The 20,950-nt window shown below is 39.9% G+C and overlaps 1 protein-coding gene and 2 pseudogenes across 9 annotated transcripts in view; 2 read left to right on the top strand and 1 right to left on the bottom strand.

Moving 5' to 3' along the window:
- The window catches only part of LOC108527666 (uncharacterized protein C9orf85 homolog pseudogene), a 37,304-nt pseudogene extending 30,536 nt beyond the window's left edge, over nt 1–6,768 (bottom strand).
- The window catches only part of SLC25A26 (solute carrier family 25 member 26), a 169,785-nt gene that overhangs the window by 95,969 nt on the left and 52,866 nt on the right, over nt 1–20,950 (top strand). The gene's annotated exons all lie outside the window — the stretch shown is intronic.
- On the top strand, nt 13,912–15,364 carry LOC108527665 (developmental pluripotency-associated protein 4 pseudogene; annotated as a pseudogene).

Below are 20,950 nucleotides of genomic sequence, written 5' to 3'. Positions count from 1 at the left end.
TTTTTTTTGGTTGATAGGTTATTTATTACTGCCTCAATTTCAGAACAGATTATTGGTCTAGTCAGGGATTCGACTTCTTTTTGGTTCATTCTTGGGAGTGTTTATGTGTCCAGGAATATATCCATTTCTTAAAGATTTTCTAGTTTATTTGTATTGAGATGTTTATAGTATTCTCTGATTGTTTGTATTTCTGTGGGGTCACTGGTGATATCCCCTTTATCACTTTTTTGTTGTGTCTATTTGATTCTTTTCTTCTTTATTAGTCTAGCTAGCAGTCTATTTTTATTAACTTTTTTTAAAAAACCAGCTCCTGGATTCTTTGATTTTTTTGTTTGTTTTTGGAGGGTTTTTCATGTTTATCTCCTTCAGTTCTGCTCTGATCTTGGTTTTTACTTGTCTTCTGCTAGCTTTGGGGTTTGTTTACTCTTGGTTCTCTAATGGTTTTAGTTGTGATGTTAGGTTGTTAGTTTGAGATCTTTCTAACTTTTTGATGTAGTCATTTATTGCTAAAAATTTCCTTCATGACATTGCTTTAGCTGTGTCCCAGAGATTCTGGTACATTGTTTCTTTGTTCTTATTGGTTTCAAATAACTTCTTGATTTCTGCCTTAATTTCATCATTTACCCAGTAGTCTCAGGAGCAGGTTGTTCCATTTCCATGTAGTTTTGTGGTTTTGGGTGGGTTTCTTCATCTTAAGTTCTAATTTGATTGCATTGTGGTCTGAGAGACTGTTTGTTATGATTTCAGTTCTTTTGCATTTGCTGAGAAGTGATTTTTTCCAATTGTGTGATCAGTTTTAGAGTTCCATGTGGCACTGAGAAGAATGCATATTCTGTTGTTTTGGGGTGGAGAGTTCTGTAGGTGTCTGTCAGGTCCACTCGATCCAGAGCTGAGTTCAAGTCCTGAATATCTTTGTTAATTTTCTGTCTCGATGATCTATCCTTGATAGTAGGGTATTAAAGTCTCCCACTATAATTGTGTGGGAGTCTAAATCTCTTTGTAGGTCTGTAAGAACTTGTTTTATGAATCTGGGTGCTCCTGTATTGGGTCCATATATATTTAGGATAGTTAGCTCTTCTTATTGATTTGACCCCTTTACCATTATGTAATGCCCTTCTTTGTCTTTTTTGATGTTTGTTGGTTTAAAGTCTGTTTGGTCAGAGACTAGGATTGTAACCCCTGCTCTTTTCTGTTTTCCATTTGCTTGGTAAATTTTCCTCCATCCTTTTATTTTGAGTCTGTGTGTGTCTTTGCATGTGAGGTGGGTCTCTTGAATACAGCACACTGATGGATCTTGACTGTTTATCCAGTTTGCCATTCTGTGCCTTTTAATTAGAGGCATTTGCCCATTTACATTTATGGTTATTATTGTTATGTGTGAATTTGATCCTGCCATCATGATGCTGGCTGATTATTTTGCAGACTTGTTTATGTTGTTTTTTCATAATGTCACTGGCCTGTGTACTTCCTTGTGGTTTCATAGTGGTTGGTAACGATTTTTCCTTTCCACATTTAATGCTTCCTTCAGGAACTCTTGCAAGGCAGGCTTGGTGCTGATGAATTCCCTCAGCATTTGCTTGTCTGATAAAGATTTTATTTCTCCTTTGCTTATGAGGCTTACTTTGGCCAGATATGAAATTCTAGGTTGGAAATTCTTTGGTTTAAGCATTTGAATATCGGCCCCCAATGTCTTCTGGCTTGTAGGGTTTCCACTGAGAGGTCTGCTCTTAGTCTGATGGGCCTCCCTATATAAAGATGACCTGGCCTTTATCTCTGGCTGCCCTTAACATTTTTTTTTTCTTTTTTCTTCATTTCAGCCTTGAAGAATCTGATGATTATGTGTCTTGGGGTTGATATTTGCATGGAGTATCTTCCTGGGGTTCTCTGAATTTCCTGAATTTGAATGTTGGCTTGTCTTGCTAGGTTGGGAAGGTTCTTCTGGACGATACCCTGAAGTGTGTTTTCCAACTTGGTTTCATTCTCCTAGTCTCTTTCCAGTACCCCATCAGCTGTAGGTTTGGTTTTTTTAACATGGTCTCATAGTTCTTGGAGGTTTTGTTCATTCTTTTTTTCTAATCTTGTCTGCCTGTCTTATTTCAGCAAGATGGTCTTCAAGTTCTGTTATCTTCTCTTCCACTTGGTCTCTTCAGCTGTTGATACTTGTGTTTGCATTGTGAAGTTCTCATGTTGTGGTTTTCAGCTCCATCAGGTCATTTATGTTCATCTCCTGTTTATTCTGGTTAACAGCTCCTGTAATGTTTTATCGTGATTCTTCACTTCTTTGCAATGAGTTAGAACATACTCCTTTATCTCAGCAAAGTTCGTTACTACCCATCTTCTGAAGCCTACTTCTGTCAATTCATCCATCTCAAGCGTCTGCTCAGTTCTGTGCCCTTGCTGGAAACATGCTGCGATTATTTGGAGGAGAAGAGGCCCTCTGGCTTTTTGAGTTTTCAGCATTTTTGCGTTGATTCTTTCTCATCTTCATGGGTTTATCTACCTTTGATCTTTGAGGCTGCTGACCTTTGGATGGGGTTTGTGTGGGGTCTTTTTTGTTGATGATGTTGTTGTTGCTTTCAGTTTGTGTTTCTTTTAGCAGTCAGGCCCCTCTTCGGTAGGGCTACTGCAGTGTGCTGGGTGTCTACTACAGGGTCCTGGGCCCCTCCCATCCCTCTAGAAATCACCGGAGGCTGCAGACCAGCAAAGATGGCAGCCTGCTCCTTTCTCTGGGAGCTCTGTCCCAGAGAGGCACCAACCTGATACCGGCTAGAATGCACTTGTATGAGGTGTCTGCAGGCTTTTGTCGGGAGGTCTCACCCAGTCAGGAGGAGTGGGATCAGGGACCCACTTAAATAAGCAGTCTGGCTGCCCATTGGCAGAGTGGGTGTGCTGTGCTGGGGGGAGTCCCCCTCATCCAGGCTGCGCTGACTCTCCAGAGCCAGCAGGCATAAAAGACTAAAATTGCTTATCCATGATACCACAGCTGCCCCTCCTCTTTAGGGGCTCCTCTCAGGGATATCAGAGTTCTGTCCATAAGCCCCTGGCTGGGGATGCTGAAATTCCCACAGGGAGGCCCTACCCAGTGAGGAGGAGTGGATCAGGGTCCTACTTAAAGAAGCAGTCTGCCCAAGAACTGACCCAGCGACTGTACTGTGATGTGGGAAGTTGCTCCTGGTCCAGACCACCCAGTCTTGCTGGCACTGGTGGCAGGGGGAAACAGCCAACTGGAGCTGCAGTGATGGCTGCCCCTTTTCCCCAGGAACTGGGTTGTTTTAGGCAGTCTCAGGCCTGGTATGCTGGTTGGGGATTCCAGGCCAGTGGATTTTAGCTCTTGGGGTTCTGTGGGAGTGAGGTCACTTGGCTCCCTGGCTTCAGCCCCCTGCCCGTGGGAGTGGACAGATCTCCTGCCTCACTGGCCTTCCGAGAGCTGAAGTATGCAAATTCTCCTGTGTCTCAGTGCCTGCTCAAGAGGCCAGCCTCCTGAGCAGCTGCTGGGAGTCTGCACAGTTCTGTGCTTGGGACCCAAGGCCCTGGTGGCATGGGTTCACGAGGGGTACCTCCTGATCAGTGGGTTGCAAGGATCTGTGGGAAAAGCATGGCTTTCAGGGAGGAGTAGCACAATCCCTCACTGCCTGCCTTGACCGGGAGAGGGAGCTCCCTTGCCCCCTCCCCTCCCATGAAGCTCCCAGACGGGCCCTTGCTCCACCCTGCCTTTCCTTGCTCTCCATGGGTCATGCCAACCACCTAGTCAGTCCCAATGGGAGAACCTTGGTACTTCAGTTGAAGATACAGAATTCACTCACCATTTTCATCCTTCTCGGTGAAAGCCACAGAGTGGAGCTGTTTCTACTCAGCCTTCTTGGCTGCTCCTGACTTTTTTTTAATTAAATGTGTGTGTGTGTGTGTGTGTGTGTGTGTGTGTGTGTTTTGAGACAGGGTGGGAGACTCTGTCACCCAAGCTGGAGTGCACTGTCTCATCATAGCTCACTACAGCCTCGAAATCCTGAGCTCAAGGGTTACTCATGCTTCAGTCTCCCATGAAGCTGGGACCATAGATACGCACCACCACATCTAGCTATTTAAGTTCTTTTTTTTAGAGAGATGGGATATCTCTTTGTTGCCCAGGCTGGTGTCTAACTCTTGGCCTCCCAGAATGCTGGGATTACAGACATGAACCACCACACCTAGCCTCAAAGGACTTTTAGATTCACAGATTTGAGTTACATTCCCCGTACTGTGACTTACGCTATACTTGCCAACTTTCACTGGACAATGATATTTTCTAAATGCTTAAGGCTATAGAACAAACACTAAAGGCAGTGTCACAGCCACCCTTGAGAAACTTAGTTTTGAGGTGAGAAATCAGGAGTTAGTATCACTTAAATCAGGTTAGAGTTTGTAGAACCAAAGTTACTGAAGTAGAGAAGTGTATATGATGGCATAGCTCATTACACATTTCCTGTATATTAGGAGCCTCATGATATAATTGTTTCTTTTCTGTGTTTTTAAGTACCCAAAGTATTGAAAGTTGAGGGTGTGTCAGAGACAAGTGAGATTATATTCATTGGGAAATTCATATTATGGCTAAGAAAATAGCTATAGGCAAAGATACCCTACCAGTATATAATGCATCCTGCTGGTCTGTTTTATCCCATTAAAAACCTTTGTGTGCTTTTATTAGGAGGTTTATTTTTCATATAACTGGGTAAAACAAAATTAGATAATTTACCTTTGAAACAGAGTTGCTTATCTAGCATTCTTATACCTTCCTAATCTGTTATTAGTGAGCTTGTTTACTGTGGCTATTTCTGCCTTTCAAAGTTGATTTGATTAAATTCGGTTAAAATTGTCTGATCTTCCATTAACAGTTTGTGAGCATATAAATACTGTAGACAAAACAAAACCAATATGATACAGCTGCATAACTTAAGGGGTCAGCTAAACTGAAATCAAAGTACTATGACAGCAATTAAATTATTATTATTATTATTATTATTATTATTATTATTATTATTATTATTTTGAGATGGAGTTTCACTCTTGTTGCCCAGGCTGGAGTACAGTGGTGCAATCTCAGCTCACTGCAATCTCCACTTCCCGGGTTCAAGCGATTCTCCTGCCTCAGCCTCCCGAGTAGCTGGGGTTACAGCCACATGCCACCATGCCTGGCTAATTTTTTTGTATTTTTTTTCAGTAGAGACGGGGTGTCTCCATGTTGGTCAGGCTGGCCTCAAACTCCCAACCTCAGGTGATCCGCTGCCTTGGCCTTCCAAAGTGCTGGACAGCAATTTAATCTTTAGTGGGCTTTTAGACAAATAATTGAGACTAAACTTTGAATTAATTAAGCTTGAGCTTTTTATGGTGGTGGTTAATAAAAATATATAAGCTAAAATTTACCATTTTAATCATTTTTAAGTGCCTAACAGCATTGATTACATTCAGTGTTGTGCAACCATGATCACCATTTCTAAAATGTTTTCATCACTGCAAATACAAACTCTGTAACCATTAAGCAGTAACTCCCTACTCTCCCCTCACCCCAGCCCCTAGTAACTTCTAATCCACTTCTGTCTCTCTGAATTTGCCTGTTCTAGTTATTTCATATCAGTGGACCACGTGATACTTGTCCTTTGCATTTGGCTTATTTCACTTAGCTCAGTATTTTTAAGGTTTATCCATGTTGTAGTTTGTATCAGAACTCCTTTCCCTCTTTGAATAATATTACATGGCATGGATAAATTAATCTGTTGATGGTCACCCAGGTTGTTTCCACCTTTTGCTATTGTGAATAAGGCTGCTGTGAACAGTGGTATGCAAGGTTCTGTTTGAGTTCCTGCTTTTAATTCTTCTGGGTGTATACCTGTAAAAGTGGAGTTGCTGAGTCATATAGGAATTCTATTTTTAGCTGTTTGAGGAAGCCCCAAACTGTTAACAGGGACTGCACCATTTACACTCCCACCAGCAATGTTATTAGGGTTCCAGTGTCTTGTCACCACTTGTTATTTTGTTTGTTTTTAAATTATAGTCATACGAATAGGTGTGAAATGGTATAAACCAGTTGCGTTTTTAAAAGTAAATTTAAGATAATTTGTTTATGAAATACTTAAACTTTGCTTAAAAGTGCCCTGAGTTCAACAATTTAAAAAAATTGTTATATTTTAAAACATTTATATAATTGCTATGGTCTGAATGTTTGTATTCCCCTAAAATTCTTATGTTGAAGTTCTAACTTTCAAGATGATGGTATTAGGAGGTGTGTGGCCTTTGGAAGGTGAATTAGATCATCGGGGTGGAGGCCCCACGATGGGATTAGCATCTTTATAAAAACACGTGAGAGAGACCTCGCCCCCACCTCTTTGATCACATAATGTTACAGTGAAAAGACTGAGAGCATTATTAGCATAACCTGGGAACTTGATATTAATGCAAATTCTCAGGCCCTACCTAAATCGGAAGTCTGGGGCTAGGGCTTAGAATCTGTGTTTTGACAAGCCCTCCAAATGATTATGATGCATGCTAAAGTTTAAAGCATTCTCTGTATTTAGAGTTCTTTTCTTGTCTTTTATAGCATGATGAGAGTCTGTGCATCTTGGCGCAGTTGCAGTGTTGTCCCTTCTGGAAAGGCTCCCCCTCCCCTAGTCACCTCCTGCGCTGGGCTCTCAGAGTGCGCTAGTATGGAGTGCTGATAGTTGGTCTGATGTTCCTTCCAGTTTGAGAAACCCTTCCGTGTAGGGATTTGTATCTCTTTACTTCTTTATAAACCGTCATGCTTAGCAAACTGTAGAGGTCCTTTAAAAGTTTGTTCAGTTGAATTGTGTGCCCAGCGGGTGGGGGACAGGGTACATAAAGTAATTATGGGGAAGTAGAGACGAAGCAGGTTGTTACTTGATTCATGGGGTTGTGAACACAATGGCAAAAGCCGAGTTTACTTTTTTGAATAGTTTTCTTGGGGGTGGTATTATCCTTTCTTGTTATGTAGCTTTCTGCCTGCTTTTTTTCTTTCTTTCTGTCTTATTTTAAGAGTGGTGTATGCTAGTTAGAATTCAGAATTATAAGGAGGAACTTTATCTTAGTCTGTTTTGTACTGCTGTAACAGAATATCACAGACTGGGTAATTTATAATGAACAGAAATTACCTGTTCATTGTTCTGGAGGCTAGGAAGTCCAAGATTAGGGGACCAAACTCTCCCTTTTATATGGGACTCTCTCCTGAGATAACGGCATTAAGCCATTCATGAGGGTGGTGCCCCCATGACCCAAGTACCTCTATTAGACCCTGCCTCTCAACACTGCCACATTGGGGATCAAATTTCCAACACATGGACTTTGGGGGGCACATTGAAATCATAGAAAATTTGTTTCAGAATGCTTATAAGGTATGAAATGAACTTTGAAAATGAGTGTGGGGAGATTCTGAGATGTTTCGGTTTTCACTTTTAGGATATAGGAAAGTGTCTTTTAAGGAAGGAATCCTTTGTTATTAATTCACTAGTTTGATACATGCTTTAGATTTTTAAAAAATAGGACACTTTTACCCTGTGAAGTTTAAATATGTGACTAAAGATATTATTTAAAGTTTTGGCACACAATTTCTCACTAAGCAATGACATTCATATTTTCTAGTTTATGGGATAAAAATAAAAATTCGATCAGTGGTTGCTACAGTTTCAATCTCATTACAGCTGCAGTGGAGTTTTCTTATTAAGACAAACCGCCTTTCAACCACAGATACACTTTTTAGCTTAGGCTTCACAAAGCCTCATAACAGGTTCCAATGGCATTGAGTATCTTGCCTTTAACAGACTTCTAGGGCTTTATTTGTTTCCCACAATTTTCTGCATGTTTGTCTCAAATGAACCATAAAATGATTCAGTGACAACATGTGGTTTTAATAACAAACAAGCATGGGCAAATGAATATGGACTTAGAATTTGAAGTTTTATACATATGCCATGACTTAAACTTCTAACTCAATTTATAGCTCAGCACTCAGTCAGTGGTAAATAATTTATCAGTTGCTAGATGGACTTTTTCATTCTAGACTTCAGTTATTTTGGGGGTCTGATATTGAAGACCACAGATCATTGATATAAACAATTTTCTGCAAGTTTTTAATAGAACATTTCTAGTTAGGTTTTGTGATCAAGTGGGAGCAAATTTTCCCCAATCTCTTTTTTACCTTCTTGGTTTTTAATTATTACGGTTTATGTCAGGCCTCATGAGCCCAAGCCAAGCCATTGCATCCCCTGTGACTTGCACATACACGCCTAGATGGCCTGAAGTAACTGAAGAATCATGAAAGAAGTGCAAATGCCCTGCCTCGCCTTGACCAATGACATTCCACCACAAAAGAAGTGAAAATGGCCGGTCCTTCCCTTAAGCGAAGATATTATCTTGTGAAATTGTTTTTCCTGGCTCATCCTGGCTCAAAAAGCTCCTCCACTGAGCACCTTGTGACCCCCACTCCTGTCCGCCAGAGAACAACCCCTCTTTGACTGTAATTTTCCTTTACCTACCCAAATCCTATAAAACGGCCCCACCCTTATCTCCCTTCGCTGACTCTCTTTTCGGACTCAGCCCGCCTGCACCCAGGTGAAATAAACAGCCATGTTGCTCACACAAAGCCTGTTTGGTGGTCTCTTCACACGGACATGCATGACAGTTTATATTGCATCAAAATGAAAATTTCAAGATAATCAAGTAAGGTATTATAAAACTCATTTCTTTACAAAGGTTGCTATTGTGGCTCAAGCCTGTAATCCCAGCACTTTGGGAGGCCGAGACGGGCGGATCACGAGGTCAGGAGATCAAGACCATCCTGGCTAACATGGTGAAACCCTGTCTCTACTAAAAAATACAAAAAAAAAAACTAGCCGGGCGAGGTGGCGGCCGCCTGTAGTCCCAGCTACTCGGGAGGCTGAGGCAGGAGAATGGCGTGAACCCAGGAGGCGGAGCTTGCAGTGAGCTGAGATCCGGCCACTGCACTCCAGCCCGGGTGACAGAGCGAGACTCCGTCTCTAAAAAAAAAAAAAAAAAAAGGTTTCTATTGAAAATGAGTCTTTTTGAAGTAAGAATGTACTATAGTAGCTGCTCTGAGTGTTAGAAATAGGCATAGTGGAGATTCCTCTTTCGTCTCTGAGGTGGAACAGCATGAGGCTACTGGATGTGTGTAAATGTGGTCATTTCCTCAGATCAGGTGGGGCAATGGAAGGGCTGATGGAAGAGAGAGGGTTAGTAGATGCCGTATTGGTATTTGAGTGTCTTGCCTGTAACAGGCTTTGACTGAACGAAAACCACATTTTCCAATCAACCTTATAGTGATAAAAATAATACTCTGGTCTTAAGTAATGTACTATGTCTAAAATAATGTTTTATATCAGTTACTGTAACCACCAGCAAGTTCTTGCCCGCTGCCGATACAAAGCCAATTTATCAAGATGAGGGAATTGCAATAGAGAAAGAGTTTAATACAAGTAGAGCTGGGTAAATGGGAGACTGGAGTTTTATTATTCCTTAGTCTCAGCAAAAATTCAGAGACTGGAATTTTTAAAGATAGTTTGGCCTGTAATCCCAGCACTTTGGGAGGCTGAGGCAGGCGGTTTATTTGAGCCTAGGAGTTCAAGACCAGCTTGGGCAACGTATTGAGATGCTCCATCTACAAACCAAAAAAATTAGCCGGGCCTAATGGTGCATGCCTGTAGTCCCAGCCACTTGGAGGGCTCAGGTGAGGGATGGCTTGAGCCTGGTAGGTCAAGGCTGCAGTAAACCTTGTTTGTGCCACTGCACTGCAGCCAGGGTGACAAACTGAGACCCTGTCTCAAAAAATAAATTAATTAAAATAAAGATAGTTTGACATACTGGGTGTGGTGGTGTGTGCCCGTTGTCCCAGCTACTTGGGAGGCTGAGACGGGGGGATCTTCTGAGCCCAGGAGGTCTGGGCTGTAAAGCAGTATGTCAATTGGGTGTCCACACTAAGTTCAGCATCAGTATGATGACCTCTTCGAAGCAAGGACCACCATGTTGCCTAAGGAGGGGTGAATGGGCCCAGGTTGGAAACAGAGTAGGTCAAAACTCCCATGCTGATCAGTAGTGGGATAGAGCCTGTGAAAAGCCGTTACACTCTGGCCTGGGCAATGAAAAAAATATGTGTATTTTTAAGAAGAGTTCCTGTTTGTTAAAAAAAAAAATGTGTGTGTGTGTGTGTGTAGTTTGCCAGCAGGGGCCTAGGGAATGGGGAATGCTGGTTGGTTGAATCAGGAATGTAATCATAGTGGATTGAAGCTGTTTTTTCATGCCGTCTTCTGTTCCTGAGTGGGATTGCAAAACTAGCTGAACCAGATTTTATTGGTCTGAGTGAGGCCAGCTGGTCTATCAGAATGCAGAGTCTGAAAAATACCTCGAACACTTGTCTTAGGTCTTACAATAGTAATGTTATCCGTGGGAGCAACTGGGGAGGTTAGGCATCTTGTGGCCTCTGGCTGCATGATTCCTCCCAAAGTTAGTTTGGCCTACACCCAGGAATTAACAAGGGCAGCTTGGGAGGTTAGAAGCAAGATGGCATTGGTTAGGTCAGGTTTTCTCACTGTCGTAATTTTGCAAAGGTGGTTTCATTATTAGAGTTTATTTATAAGTACTTTTTTTTTTTCTTTTGCCTTATATTCTCTGTCTTTTGGGAGAAGGAAAACTTTTTTCTTTACTCTCTTATATTTGATAGCTGGGAGCCTACAAATTATAGTGACAAAAGACAGAGTAGCAAGAGAAAAAATAGATTTGATTGTGTATGTGTATATATATATACACAGGAATTCACAAATAAATGTGACTCAAATAGGCAATTTGAATTTTGGGCTTATATACCATCTTATTAGGGGATGGAGAGGGTCCTTCTGAGAGAAATTCAGATTGGATTTTTCTTTATGTTGGAGGATTGACTTAACCCTTGCCTTATCTTGGTCTCCTTCAATGTTTCCACAATTCTAGTATAAGCATTTCCCTTAGAAGCATTCATGCAGCTTCTGTTTATGGGAGATATAAGGCATATATTCAGTGAAAAGTAAAATAGCCAGAATAAAAATCAAATAAAAATTAAAGGTGAGGTGATGCACACCTATCTTGTTTATATAGTAACTTAATGAGGTTTTACAGATTGATTGATGGATGGATAGATGGTTAGCTCATGCATTCATTTACAAATGCATATTCAATCTTTCATATGTACCAGGTACTATGCATAGGGGAAACATCTGTTAACAAGATCAATATGGGCCTTGCTTTTGCCTCTTGCCTAGTTCACAGTCTGGTAAATGAAACCGACATTGTTTAATCAGAGTGTAAGGAGTGCTTTATAGGTGCTATGAGAATGTCTAAGTAGGACACCTGATCTAGTCTGGACCAGTTAATGGCATTTTCCTGAGGGTATGCTGTTGGGTCTGAGTTCTGATTTATGAATAGTTAGTAACTAGGTGAAAAGGGGGTGCAGGGAAGGCCCAGCAGCCCAGCAGAGGAATCATATGTAAGAAGGCCCTGGGGATAAGGCCAGTGTAGCATAAAGCACGAAGGTGGGCCCAGTGGCTAGAAATGAGCCAGCACATGTAGGGCCTCGAAGACCTTGGAAGGACAGTTTCCTTTATCCTAAATGCAACAGAAAATCACTGAAGGTTTTCTAAAGAGAAGGTGATCAGTTTGGTCTGTTTTCTTAATGTTGCCTCTGGCTCCTCTGGAGAATGGATCATAGTTGGGGAGTAAAAAGAGGTTCAACAGAGATGAGTCAGGGTGTTGTAGCTGTCCAGGTGAAAAGTAATAGTAGCTCAGACTAAGAATACATTGGGGAAAAACAGATTGAAGAAATATTTAGGAGAGAAAATTCACAAGATTGGATTGGCTGCTAGCTTGTGAAGAGAAAGGAGGTGCCAAGAAGGACCCACAGATTTCTGACACAACCACCTGATGCATAGTGACCACATTGACTGAGCTCGGGAACCCAGGAGAAGGCTAGGCTTTGGGGGCTGGGGCTTCAGCCTATGGGCTAGATTGCAGGCCATACAGAGTGCCTGTGAGATAGCTAAGTGGAGATACTGCGTGGAGACTGGAACATATGGATCAGGAGCTAGAGTACCTGTCTGGGTTGGAGAAATGTCTGATGGAATGGGGAGAAAACAAACAAAAAACCTGTTTGGGTTCAGCAGCTTTGTGAGTCTTAAAATTTTTATTGGAATGTCCAATAAACAGAAATCTTCAACCGCCACAGATGATGCTAATAAATCCTTTTCTTCCTAAAGTTTTAAATAAAGTATCTTAGATGGCAGCAGCAGTGAAGGAAAGTGAGAGGATAAAAGCCTTAAAATGAGGGACTCTGCAGAGCCATCTCAAGAGAAGCTGCCAGCGAACACGAGTCCCAGCTCTTTCTTGTCTCTTCTTTTCCCAGTTGGTGCCTCTTTCATGGATTAAATACTGAGACTTAGGGAGTGTTGAGTAGCCTGCCCAAGGTCATTTGGTATATCTGGATTCTAAAGATAATCCGTTTGGCTTCATAGCTTTTGCTGTTTCCACTCATCCTGTTGCAGTCCAGAAAACAGTTAAACTAAAATAATAATCTGTAGTCAAAAATCATTTTTTAAGCATCTGTGGTCCCACACAAATGTGAAATATTCTTTATTTCATTATCATACCTCTGAACATCCCTGTCAGTGACTTGTACATAGTTCTGTCAGCCAACAAAACTTAAAGCCTTTGGAACCTTAGAATGGTAAAATGTTAAGGTTGGAAGGGACTTGAGAAATCTTCGTGTCTGATAACTTTCCTTTGTAGATAAGGAAATAAAGATATCAAGGTCAACTAGCCACAGTGGCGCACGCCTGTAATCCCAGCGCTTGGGGAGGCCGAGGTGGGTGGATCACCTGAGGTCAGGAGTTCGAGACCAGCCAAACATGGTGAAGCCCTGTCTCTACTAAATACAAAAAAATTAGCCAGGCCTGGTGGCGCATGCCTGTAATCCCAGCTACTCAGGAGGCTGAGGCAGGAGAATCGCTTGAACCTGGAAGGTGGAGGTTGCAGTGAGCTGAGATCGCGCCATGCACTCCAGCCTGGGCAACAAGAGTGAAACTCTGTCTCAAAAAAAAAAAAAAAAAAAAAAAAAAAAAGATATCAAGGTCACCGATCCCGTTAATAGGAAAAGCAAACTGTAGCCCAAATATCAAACTCTGTATCCTTCCCTGTAGCAATATATGCTGCTCTTCTCATGTTTGACTTCTCTTTTAGCCCTCACATTTAATTGCCAAAGCACTACCAGCTGTTCTTCTAAAATGCCTCACATGCTGATTCCTGTCTCCAAATCCTACTCCTACTAACCTAGCTCAGTCTCCCATCTCCCATGCACTCAAACTCTGTGGCAGGAACCTCCTGACTGGTCTTTTCCTAAGCCACCACCATGCCTGTGCCCCTGTCCAGCTCATATGGGCTTTGACTTTTCCTTGGGCACCACAGAACTGGTTTCAGAATCTTCTGTTGAGTTGCTTCTGCAACTGTGGGTGGGGCCTGGAGGTCAGGGTGGAGTCCACAGAACTTCAGCATACATCTGATGGTTTTCTCAGCTTTGGAGTTTGAGAAGGATCAACTTTTAGGAGAGGGAAGGCAGTCAGCCTCTACTTGAGTGCTGTTGAACTTTTAGTGCCATTTCAATCTATGCTGTAATTAATTTCAGCTGTTTCAGCAGTTTCTTATTAAATGCCCACAGTGGGCCAGGCACTGTCATAGTCATGGGGATATAAAGGCATTAACTTCTATTTAGTAGAGAAACATGTTATTCTTAAAAAATTTAAAAAAGAGATTCCTTTAGATTGTAGGCTCTATGGGGCCAAATACCTTGTTTTAATCATTTTGTATCTCTGGAGTCTACCTTAGCATTGGGCGCTAATGGGCCTTCGGTTAATATTTGTGGTGTTAGTGGAGATTGAGTTAAACCAAGGTTTTCTTTTAACTTTCCTATTGTTTTACTTAGAGACTTTCCATAAAAGATTGATACTCTTTAAAGAGCTCTTAGGTTTTTTGGTTCATTCTGTTATGACTGTCCTTTCCATCCATTCATTTCTTTATTATCTAAGTTAATAATGGAAAGGTAAGTAATGATTTAGTCATCAAGAAAGAGAGGTATTCCTGGGTGTGGTGGTGTACCTGTTGCCCCACCTACTCAGGAGGCTGGAGTAAGAGGATCACTTGAGCCCAGGCGTTTGAGCCCCTTGAAAGAGAGAGAGAGAGAGAGAGAGAAATTAACATGTAACAATTTTTTTTTTTTTGGAAAATCAAGTATTTACACAGTTATATTTTGATTTTGTGTCAAATTGAAAAATACGCATAATACAAATATGTGCCTTGATCTCTATCAGTAAATGTACTGTGTTTTGTTCAGAATTAATATGCTTTGAAAGTATATTTTATGCTCTTACAGTATTTGGTCTTTCCTTGTTTCTGTTTAATACGTTTTAATTAGACAGAAATGTTGCACCAAGTATAGTTGCTTTGCCGGGAACATCAGTGAAGGGGACTAAATGAAAGAGATCTGTCAAAGGTGACCAAACGCTCTGTCCAAAGAAGAAGGCAGAGTGCAATGACAACCCAGAACCTCAGAAGACGATACCAATCCCTCCATTTCCCTCTAAACTGCCACCTGTCAATCAGATTCACTGGGACATTCTGTGGGCCTGGCACCACCAATTAAAGCTGAGCACAAAGACCAGAAATTAGATGCACATAAGGGCCTGTATTCTTTTACCTACCCAAATCAAAAGGATATTCCTAGCACAGGAAAAAAGAGGCCAGAATCTGGAAGTCATTACGCAAAAAATCAAAGGTGGAAAAGAGGGAAACGTCCCTGCAAAGTTCTGAGAAGATGCGTCCTCCCGAAGTGGCTCTTATTCCTGAGGAGGGGTTGCCTCAAGGAGAGTCTGCTGTTCTCCTTGAAGGAGTTAATACAGTTGTGGTGACAACGTCTGCCCCAAAGGCTTCGCTGGCCTCCTGGGCCAGAATTGCAGCCAGGGCAGGGATGCCAGAGGCAGTGAATGGAATCTCCACAAGAGTGGTGTCAAGTGGCATGTGGTCCATGGGAGAAGTCTCCCTGCAGACACAGATGGCTGGGTTCACCTCCAGTTTCATGCTGGACAAGCCTGGGTTCCCGAGAAGCAGGAAGGGAGAGTGAGTGCATGCACGCCTCTCGCTTCCTGCCTTCAATTTTCCACCCCCACACCTTGCAGACAATATGTTGAGCCCCAAATGTGTTCACAGGAACAAGATCTTCAGAAGCCTTCAGCGGAAAAAGAATAGCAAGAAAAAGGGCACATATCTGGTAATGGCAGAAAGCCCGGACAGTTGAGTCCGTGGTGCTGCTGGCAGTTCAACTCTGTTCCTCTCCACACCTGCTTCTAGGCCATGCAGACTGGTGGGTTGCAGATGTTAGCCTAAGACCGTGGCAATGCCTACTGCCTTGTGGTTTCAGATAGAGACTCTCATGTTTAAAAATGGAAAAGCATTTTACAAATTACCATTTAATTCTAGTTAATACGTAGAAAAAGTCATTCACACTACCCCTCTAAAATAGAGTAACTTCTGCTCTTTTAGGTGGGAACTTCTTCAGCTGAGCATTGGGAACGGGTTGAGTGAAGAAACAGTAGTTTGTGTCTGTGCTCAATTTCCCTCCTCAAAATACCGATTATTTTAGGAGTTGCTCCATTCCAATTGTATATTTCATAAATTGTAAAGTATTTTAAGGCAAAGAAAGGCTGTTAATTTTCTCCCTCCCCAAAATGCATGATTTTTAATATTCAAAATAATGTTTTTCAAAATTTTCTTAGTTACCTAAGATTTCTATGGTTTGACTCCAGGATAAAACACAAGGCAGTTTGTATTATTTCCACTTATAATTGTTTTATATATTTCTGCTGTTAAAAATGTTTAAGGTTGCTTCCCACTGATAAATATATAATACATTGAACTTAAAATATATTTATTAACCAGTTCTCCAAAAATAAAAATGAAACGTGTATATAAAATAATTCATCTGTTATATTTAGGGAACTGTATTCATTGCAGTGCAAACAATTGTTAGTGATCTTTACTGAAAGGATTAATCCAAAAGGATGATTCTCTTTTTCATGATTCATTTGCTTATTTTTTTCTTTATTAGTTGGTGGTATGGGTTGGATCATTTGTTTTAAAACCACTTTTCGTATAATTGACATACAAAAAGCTACACATATTTAGTGTATCAAATTGAGTTTAATTTTTAATTTTTTGTGTACTTCCTAAATTTGTAGTCCTGTGAGTCTTAGGACAGATCTGTTTTTCACTTCTCCTGTGTTTTAATGTCCGTTTCCAACATTGTTTTATGATGACGAGTAGGGGATTTTTTTTTTTTTTTGCCACTTTAATGAAGATACAAAAAATAACGCGCTGAAAGGAGTGGTGGAATTGAAAAATTTGTAACCATCATGATATGGAATTAATAGGTTTGGGAAAGAATCCTCAAGAATGTTGAAGTGGAGGAGGAAAGTTTGTTAAGAAGCAAGATGGTTTTATAGTCTCAGTGTTACTCCCTCCCACTTGCCATTGGTTGTTGGTGGTCAGAATTAGTCAGTGTAATAAACAGTACACACATTTTTCCCTTTAAAAAGTTGTACAGATTGTTTTGTGTTTTGTTTAGTATTGTGATGATGATGCATTCTTTTGTAATAATATGAAAAGAGAATAAAAGTCCCATTAAGATGCAAATTCAAAGAACAGGTTATTTCATACGGAAGGTGTTTCTTTATAGTTAGACTTCAACCATTTTCCCCATATAACTTGATTTAATATGAAAGCTGGTTCTGTGAGGCACTCCTCACGTGAATCAGTGTTAGACTTTCATGGTCATAAACTCAGAGCATGTGGTGCTAACACATTACCTACTAATAAATAGGAGATCAGCTGTGGACTCTAGATTTCCCCGTCAGCTCACATATTTTTTAATGGTTTATTTTCATCCTCTTTCCTTTGAAGATGGGACTCTAAAAGGTCTGTCAGCTGATCCACTTCTGTTTCCTATTTAACAGTACCTCCATTCATCGACAGCTGCTAAAGTCATCTATATTAAAAGATCTTTTAACTTAAAAGTCTCTCAGCATTCGATAAATAACTTAGGCATCTTTATAGAAGTATTATACATTCTTTAATCAATAAAGCTTGTGTGTCTTGAACATTTCCTAGTTAGCAGTAAAACACTTAGTTTCTCTTTATAAGATTTTCTTTTATAATTACTTGCATTTAGACTTGCGCCCTTAATTTTCTATTTGTTGTCTAAATGGCACCATTTAAAGTGTTCTAAGAAATTTATTATTTCCTTATTGGATTAGGAGAACATACCTTTAAGGAAAAATTACCCTCTGAGCAGGTGATTTACAGTATTATTTTCTCCTGGCCAACCTTTTTAAAAATCCAAAATATGTGCCACCTAGCTTTTTAAAAGTTTCATTAGAATTAGTTATGTATTATGACATATTTGTGAAGTATGTAAAGTGCTTCGGACAGCACCTGGCACATTGTGAGCACTAAGGGTTTGCCATTATTATTCTTACCTTGATTTTAAAGACGTGAAATATGGAGATGTGACTTTTTGGTTTTTACATTGGAATTTGATATTAAGTTGGTGGCCCGTTCAGTAAAATAATAGCTTACTGTAAAGTTCTCTGCAAAAGATTTTCCATTTTCATATTTAATTTACATGCATATCATAATTTTTATTTCTCTCCTCTTAGAGTCTCTCTGTAGATTTCCTTTTAATGTTTCATACTTAAGGACCTCTTCATTTTCTTAAAATTCTGCATCCTTCTGTTAACCAAACACATTTAGAAAGTCATTCAAATTTTATGCATGTTAAGTGGTACTGAATTGGAAAAGCAAAGGATTGTTTACCCCAGGAGCAAGATGGAGTGTGTGCCTGCTTAATAATGAAAAACATTGTGATCAATTTGCTTTTAACTAGTTCTCCCTTTTTTCTCCCTATTTCCTTACCCCCAAGAATGAATATAAGTGTTAGACAAAGTTGGGGTGAATTTCCGTTAGGGTTTTAAAAGAAATTTTTCTATTATAAAGGAATTGGATATTTATTACATTTTTAAATGTAAGAAAATTGAAAGAAGAAAGGCACTAACAGACACTAAAAGACCATTAGTATTTTGTGGCAGATTGCTCCAGTTTTTTTTCCTCCTACTCTATTCAGTTTTACTTATTTGTTTGTTTATGAGCTAGAGCCTTGCTCCATCACTGTTACCTTGAACTCCTGGCCTCAATCCATCTTCCTGCCTCAAACTCCCAATGTGCTGGGATTATAGGCATCAGTTTCCCCAATTCATTTTAATACTGATGTAGGTAGAGATTATAAATTTACTTCTAGATTTAAAAGCTGTGGTATTTATCTTTATAACTGCTTTAGTATGTTTTTTCTAGGGATCTATTTCTTGATTCAGTAAATAATTATAGATAACCTCCTATGTTCCAGATGCTGTTCTAGGGGCTTTGATTCATTAGGACATCCTACTCCTACCCCATCCTTAACTTTCTGCCTTCTGCTCATCTTTCAGTACACTCTTGACATCAGGAGCTTCCAGTAAGTTAGCCTGGCAGATAGGATGCGGTTTGTGTGAGGGAGCGAGCTGTCAAAATTGACTCCAGGGTCCGGTATGGCCTATACAACTGGGCCTATGTAGTCATCTTTAAGATGGAGAAACTGTAGGTAGAGCCAGTTTGGGAGGAAGGTTATGCAAGTTGAGTTTGGACATGTTTAATTTAAGATACCTATTAGACAACCTAATGGGAATGTTGAGTAGATAGGGAAAAACACTGATTTTCTAATCAGATGTGACAAGAGGTTGGCCAGAATTTTGCACAATTATCAAGATTATTTAAATGTGTGTGTTATATATATGTGTGTGTGTGTGTTAAATGTTAGTCTACAATAGGAGTAGGATATATATAAAATATATTTCATGTGTGTCTGTTCATATCTTCATCTACATATTTCTGTGTATTGTACCTCTATTGTAGGCTGTGTGCTTTATCCTGACTTGTGCCTTGAGATGCTAGCTAACAATGATAGTATCTATATAAGTGATCCTTAAATAAATAGATATATAGTGGGTAGGGGGAGTGGGTAGGCATTTTTTTTTTTGTTTGTCAGCAGAATACACAAAGTTTGTAAACTGCTGAAACATCCACACAAACTTCTGCCTGTTCAAAAAGTTAAATGAATGCCATGGATAATTCTGTCTATAAATTGTTTAAGCAACAATTCCTCAAATATGAAACTTTCTTATAGGAAAATTCTTTTGATACTGGAAGAACCAAACTCATTTGCAAGCAATCAGATCCAAGATAAACTACCAGCCTATAGCTGTTTGTCCTTCAAGAACAGAATCCATGGGAAAATCTTCTTGGTTACTCCTTTTCTTGGGTAGTGATTTGTGAGAGTTTATGTATCTCAGTCAATTTTTTAAACCTTAGATTTATTATTAATATATTATAATTTAGATATTATTTACATATATGGAAACAATATGTCTTAAGAGAGCCTTATTTAAAGTGCTTACTAATTATTGTTTAGTTTATATATCTATATATAACTCTGGTACTATGCTATATCTAAACTCTTGGGTTTTCTAGGGCAGAAGTCATTGTATGAGAGTAAGAAGTGTTTTCTTTCTCCCTTCCTCCCTTCCTTTTCCTGTGTTTCCACCAAGTTACTTTTTCTTTTACTGTATTCACCAGTACTTTTAAGGAATGTTGATTGATACTGCAAACAGTAGACATGCCTATCTAGTTTGAATTTGTATTTCATTTAACTACTGTATGTTAGTTTGAGTATTGGTTTGTGATCTACTTTTTTCATAAAACGTGGCTTTTGTCATTACTTAATACCCTTTCAAAAATCCCATTTTGTCACTTTAACCTTTTAAATCTCATTTCCATACGCATCCTTTTATTTCCAACATTTCTTTATTTTGTTTTATGTGTGTTTTTTTAAACAGAATATAGATGTCTTTTAATGGATAATTTACTTTATTCATGTGTCATATAAATAGTTTTTTCTTGCTTTCTTTGCTGCATATTTTAACTTGCAGTTTATTATGTCTGATTTTTGCTGGTTTGATCAATTTATTTTGGGTTTCTTTTTTTAAAAAAAATCTCTTGTTACTTTGGAAATTCTACTGTGTATTTCCATTCCATTAATGGCGACCTTTTCTTTCCTTGTACTCAGAAACATTTATATGCTGTTATTTAAAAATAAAACATGTGACTTTCCCCCACCAACTTGTCTTTGCTATAATAACTTCTGTCTCCTGCATACATCCCTCCTCTGTAAGGTGATAACTTTGGGATATTTTCTCTTTCCTCTTGTTCTGCATTCCCCACACCCACACCGGGCCAAGAAGTTTTTTTTTGTTTTATTTTGTTTTTGTTTGTTTGTTTTTTTTGAGACAGAGTCTCGCTGTGTTGCCCAGGCTGGAGTGCAATGGCACGATCTTGGCTCACTGCAGCCCCTGTCTCCTGGGTCCAAGCAATTATCCTGCCTCAGGCTCTTGAGTAGCTGGGATTATAGGTACGCACCATCAAGCCTGGCTAATTTTTCTATTTTTGATAGAGATGGGGTTTCACCATGTTAGCCAGGCTGGTCTGGAACTCCTGACCTCAGGTGGTCCACCTGCTCTGCCTCCCAAAGTGCTGGGATTACAGGCGTGAGCCACCACGCCCTGCTTCCAGCCAAGAAGTTTAGCATGTGCCTACTCCTACTGTGTTTATCCCTTCTTCCAATGCTTTGATATTCCCGAGACAGTTACATACTTTCAGTTTAATCCTTAGCAGATAATACTTTGCCGAACATCTGTTTTGTTTCAAGTATTCTTTTTTTTTTTTTTTTTTTTTTTTTTTT

The sequence above is a fragment of the Rhinopithecus bieti genome, unplaced genomic scaffold, assembly GCF_001698545.2.
Source record: "Rhinopithecus bieti isolate Rb0 unplaced genomic scaffold, ASM169854v2 scaffold_4816, whole genome shotgun sequence".
NCBI lineage: Eukaryota > Metazoa > Chordata > Mammalia > Primates > Cercopithecidae > Rhinopithecus > Rhinopithecus bieti.
Note: the sequence above shows the minus strand (reverse complement) of the source record. Positions and strands in the feature narration are given on the sequence as shown.